General features: G+C 39.1%; 1 long non-coding RNA gene across 1 annotated transcript; it reads left to right on the forward strand.

The window, feature by feature from the left end:
* The first annotated feature begins 1055 nt into the window (after nt 1–1055).
* Nucleotides 1056–3291, forward strand: LOC141628388 (uncharacterized). Its single transcript, XR_012537128.1, has 3 exons — nt 1056–1216; nt 2472–2559; nt 3011–3291. It is a non-coding gene; the product is annotated as an uncharacterized LOC141628388 (long non-coding RNA).
* The last annotated feature ends 2717 nt before the right edge of the window (nt 3292–6008 follow it).

Genomic DNA, 6008 nt, shown 5'->3' on the forward strand with positions numbered 1-6008 from the left:
GCTAATAAAAAATCGTTGCCTTTACTCCTTTAGTGTATATTGGCTACGGTTTCTAATGTGAACCGAAGCCTTTTGTTTTTTTGGCTACGGTTTGTTTCCAATAACCGTAGCCTATTATAATAGGTTACGGCTATTTTTCATAACCGTAGTCTTTTGTCCCCGCCTAATGTCATTTTTGTACTAGTGAAAATACATTCTTTCTTCGGGATGGTTTTGCTTGGAAATTTGGGAATGGGAACTTGATTAACATCAAGAACGATGCTTGGATTCTTGGTACAACGCCTTCTCTTAAGCCCATGTTCAAATCACACTCTATCAGGTTTGCAGACTTACTTTCTGGTTCGACTCAATGGAATAAGCAAAATGTCTTTAAATTTTTCAACACGGTATCTGCTCGAAAAATTTGTGCTCTTGAGCTTCCTCCTGAACCTATTGATGACTTCGTATATTGGAAATTCACTGAAGACGGAAGGTATTCCACCAGTTCTGGGTACTCGTGTAACATTCCGTATTTGTTACGTTTAATTGATGAGTCAAAAGTGTGTTAACCGTGTTAGAATTGCGTGACGTCCGTAAGTACAATATACAATACCTTTCTGTTGTTGAGTATGGGAGCGAACTTCGGGACGAAGTTCATTTTAAGGAGGGAAGACTGTAATACCCCGTATTTTTATATAATAAATTAAACGGATAATAATAAATTAATCGGATATTATTGAATTAAACGGATATTATTAAACGGATAATATTATATATTAATTATTATACATTTTATATTACTAATTAAGGCGGGATAATTGCTGAGTCGATAATTACGTAAATTATTTTAATTAACCACGTTGTATCGATATAAATTAATTGTGACGGTTTTATATGGAATTCGAAATGTGAGTCTAACCTTTCTTATATATATTATTATTACATCATTACTACAACTAACTCTACTTTTATTAAAATATACCTTTATTATTATATATTAGTATTATTCTAATATTGTTATTATATTAATAATATCACCATACTTTACTTTCCTCTTTCTTTCTTTACACCTCCTATTGCCATGTGCATGACTCCTTTTCATCATCATCAATCATCATATCTCACGCATAAAAGAGAGGGAGAGTGAGCTTGGGTAGTGTCGGTGCAGCAGGGAAGAAATAGGGGCGGTGGTCGACGGCTGTGGGTGGCCATGGTGGCTGGGTGGTGGCGGAAAAAGGTATGCGTTCAACACCTCCCTCCTCTGTTTTCATTATTTTTGTCGGGTTTTGGAGGGGGTTGTGTGTGTTTGATTGAGGATGTTGGTGGTTGTTGACAGGGTGAGGGGGTAGAGTGGTAAGTGACGAGTGCTTTGGTGGTGGTTAGGGTGGTTATAGGTGGTGTTGGTGGTCGTGAGAGGTGGCAGCGACAGGGGTGCAGCAACGGGTTAAATGGAGCGGTTTCAGGCGAGTTAGAGGGGTAGGATTGGGGTGGTGCCACTGTGGACTCGGGGGAGGTCGAAATGGTGGCGCCACCGTGTCTGGGTTCGTGGGTTTGTGGCGAGTCGAGTGGTGGTTGTTTGGCAGGGGGTAGTTGCGGGTTACGGTGGTGGTCAGGAGAGAAAAGGGGGTGGTTGGTGATGCGCGGCTGTGAACCAGGCCAAAAGACGGCCGTGGTTCACCTCGCCGGCGAGGGTCGACCCCAGTGGGGGTGTTTGGTGGAGGCTGGGTCCGAGTGGGTGTCACGCCTGGTGGTTGTCACGGCCCTGTGGTGGCCGGTGGTGGTGCGTGAGCGAGAGTGAATGCGTGAGTGTGTTTAGTCGGGTTTAATTCGTTTCTTTATTATTTAAGTCATCGCATGCTTAATTAATTAATTCCGAGTCATTTAATAATTTAAGACGGGTTGTGAATTGTTCAATATTTGATTCGGGTTTTTCTTAATCGAATGATTCGTTAATCTTTTAATTATCATATTGGTTATTTAATTTAATTCCCGAGCCTTTTAAATAAATTATTCCCGAGTCGATTAAATAATGTAATTAATTTAATCCCCGAGTCATTTAAATAATTTATTTAATTAATTCCCGAGTGTATTAAAATAATTAAAACGGGTTTGAGTCGGGATTGTTGAATTGTTCAAATGGTTGATTCGGGTACTTCATCGTATAATTCGTTTAAACCTCCAATTATCGTTTTGATCTAAGTTCCGAGTTATTTAAAATAAAATAATAATTAATAATAAGTAATTAATTAAAGACGGATTTTTTGAGTCGGGTTTGTTAAAAGAGGAAAATTACTATATCGGGAAAGCTTCCATTTTAAGAAATTCTACTTTAATAACTTCCTATTTTGGGAAGTTGGGTCAAATATTAATCGGGTTACTTTAGTTAACAGTTGGGCACAAGTTGGTGTCGGGATTTTATTTCGGGAAATCTTCTATATTGGGAGATTACTATATTTAGTAGTTAGTAATTATAAATATTATAATTGTTTTAGGTGACGGATTCGTGAAGGATCGATAATCAAATTCATTGCTTTATTTCTGGACTGCTTAACTGCTTAATTGGAATTGCTGGCACTTGAGGTAGGGAAATACACTTGTCCTATTATCGTTATTGATCGAATTGTGTTGACTGAATTTCTGGTTGTCAATTTACATTATCATTTATATTCGGAAAGGTGATTGACTGATTTGATCGTATTGGGTATGATATCACAACATCGGGTAACTGGCATGACTTTATGATTTATCAGTTCAGTGATTTATTTACATATTGCATTGCATTAAATCTCTTGGGCATTCATATGCATTGAATTGGCGGATAAGGAGATTGAATTGGCGGATAAGGAGATTGAATTGGCGGATAAGAAGATTGAGTTGAGGCGGATAAGGAGATTGAGTTAAGGCGGATAAGGAGGTGACGAAGTATCATGCATATCATATTTTATTGTTTCATTGTTTTCCCTACTCAACCTCGCGGTTGACCCTGTGTATTCGTGAACTTTTTTGTGATGAACCGTTTTATGGGGAGCAGACTTGACAGGTTTAAGAGATAGGACGGGAGCTTGATGGACGTGAGACACTGGATCAGACGACTTAGTAGCTAGATCATCATCTAGAAGACTTTCACTTTTAATTATGTCAGTTCTTGTCATTTGAGTTGAAAAGAGTATTTGTAATAATTAAGTTAAAATATTACATAAATTGCCTTGGAGTTTAATTTGTTATTCACTACCTCGGGAAACCGAGATGGTAACAGTCCGTTTTATTAGAGAATGTCTTGACGAGGACTTCTTTTATAAACCGGGGTGTTACAACTCGTTCCTTTTACACAATTGTTCAACAGCACTTGCGTCGCATCAATCTCCTGCTACAAGGGAATTTAAATGGTCTATCATATGGAGCCTACCTTGTCAACCAAATATCAAGATTTTTCTTTGGAAAATTGTACACGGTATCTTGCCTACTGCAGATGTATTAATCAGAAGAGGTATGGCGGTTTACCCAAATTGCTCTTTCTGTCATGAAGAACCTGAATCCATAAACCATCTTTTCCGTGACTGCCAGTTCGTCAAACGAATTTGGGCTGCCAGTCTTCTTGGTATTCGATCAGATGCAAGTTCCCAAATTTCTTTCTCCACCTGGTTTAAAAATTTTTTACGCTACACTACTCGACCCTTTGACGGTAATGCCCTTATACTGCTGCATTTTCCGCTCACTATGTTTGCAATATGGAAGCATCGGAATAATGTGATTTTTAGGAATAGCTGTGTTTGCCCTGACGAGATTATTGCTGAAACTGATCGTCTTTCCCAGCAACAATATGATTTCATTTCCCACTTCAAATGCTATGACAGCACTACCTACCTCACTGAGGTGATAACCTCTATCCCGCAACGCTTTTCTTATTATTTTAGGACGGAGGTGGTTTTCAACAAGAACTTTTCCATTGGATCTTTTAAAGTTTTCTGCAACGATCATGTCACATATGAAGCGTTACAATGCTTTGGATCTTCCCTTCTTCAAATCAATATTCTAGCTCTGAATGAGGCTGTAACACCCCGGTTTATAAAAGAAGTCCTCGTCAAAACATTCCCTAATAAAACGGACTGTTACCATCTCGGTTTCCCGAGGTAGTGAATAACAAATTAAACTCCAATGCAATTTATATAATATTTTAACTGAATTATTACAAACCCTCTTTTCAACTCAAATTACAAGAACTGACATAAATAAAAGTGAAAGTCTTCTAGATGATGATCTAGCTACTAAGTCGTCTGATCCAGTGTCTCACGCCCATTAAGCTCCCGTCCTATCTCTTAAACCTGTCAAGTCTGCTCCCCATAAAACGGTTCATCACAGGTGTTCACGAATACACAGGGTCAACCACGAGGTTGAGTAGGTAATACAATGAAACAATAAAATATGATATGCATGCTCCTCCGTCACCTCCATCTCCATCTCAACTCATCACATACATCCCCAGCAGACTATTCTTAATTTAACGGTATTACCTCACGGACCGATTAACGGCAATCACAGACCAACTTAATGGCAATCACAGACCAACTTAATGGCATATACGGACCAACTTAATGGCAATCACGGACCAACTTAATGGCATATATTCTTAATTTATTCACGGAGCCCAAAGGCCAATACTGCTTATCACAACATCACATCGTATCTCAACATCGTCACTACCGCATCATCCTCCAACTCCAATGCATATGAAATGCTCAACAATAACTAATGCAATGCAATATGTATATAAATCACTGAACTGATAAATCATAAAATCATGGCAGTTACCCGATGTTGTGATATCATACTCAATACGATCAAATCAGTCAATCACTTTCCCGTATATATAAATCATAATGTAAATCAACAACCAGAAATCCAGTCAACACAATTCGATCAATAACGATCATAGGACAAGTGTATTTCCCTACCTCAAAGTGCCAACAAATCCAATTAAGCAGTTAAGCAGTCCAGAAATAAAGCAACGAATCTGATTATCGATCCTTCACGAATCCGTCACCTAAAACAATTATAATATTTATAATTACTAACTACTTAAATATAGCAATCTCTCAAATAGAAGCTTTCCCGAAATATAATCCCGACACCAAACTTATGCTCAACTGATAGCTAAAATAACCCGATTAGTATCTGACCCAATTTCCCAAAATAGAAAGTTATTAAAGTAGAATTTCTTAAAATGGAAACTTCCCGATATAGTAGCTTTTCTCTTTTAACAAACCCGGCTCAAAAACCCGTCTCTAATTATTTTAAAAGACTCGGGAATTTAAATTAAATAATTATTTAAATGACTCGGGAATCACATTACATAACTAATATGATAAAATATTAAATGAATTAAACGTTTTAAGAAAACCCGAATCAAACATAAAACAATTCAACATCCGACTTAAACCCGACTTTAATTAATTAAATAACTCGGAATTAAATTAATTAATTAATTAATTAAGCATACGGCCAACTACTAATTTTAACGATTAAACTATGAAAAACCCGCTTCGAAATCAAAAACAACTCGTTACCAACACGCCCCCTTCACACACGCACACACACCCCCAAACGCCACCTCACCACCGCAACAACCACCTGACCGAACCCCCACTCTGCCCCAGCCACCAACGGCCATCCCCACTGGGGTCGACTGCCGCCGGCGAGTCCAACCACGGCCGCCAATTGGCCTGGTTCACCACCACGGCTCACCAAACACTCCATTTCCTCAACTCACCACCACCGCAACACTCACCAAACCCCTGTTAAACCACCATGGTTAATTATGCTCGCCGCCAAACACCATACCCAGGTGACGTGGCGCCGCCAGTTCGACCTTCCCCGAGTCCACGGTGGCTCCACCCCAACCTACCCTGTTCTAAACCCACCTGAAACCGTGTATATAACCCATTGCTACCCCCTTAATCGATACCGCCTGTTTCTGCCACCCTAACCACCTACTACCACCCCAACAACCACCAAGCTACTCGCCACTCACC

The sequence above is a fragment of the Silene latifolia genome, chromosome 2 (genome assembly GCF_048544455.1).
Source record: "Silene latifolia isolate original U9 population chromosome 2, ASM4854445v1, whole genome shotgun sequence".
NCBI lineage: Eukaryota > Viridiplantae > Streptophyta > Magnoliopsida > Caryophyllales > Caryophyllaceae > Silene > Silene latifolia.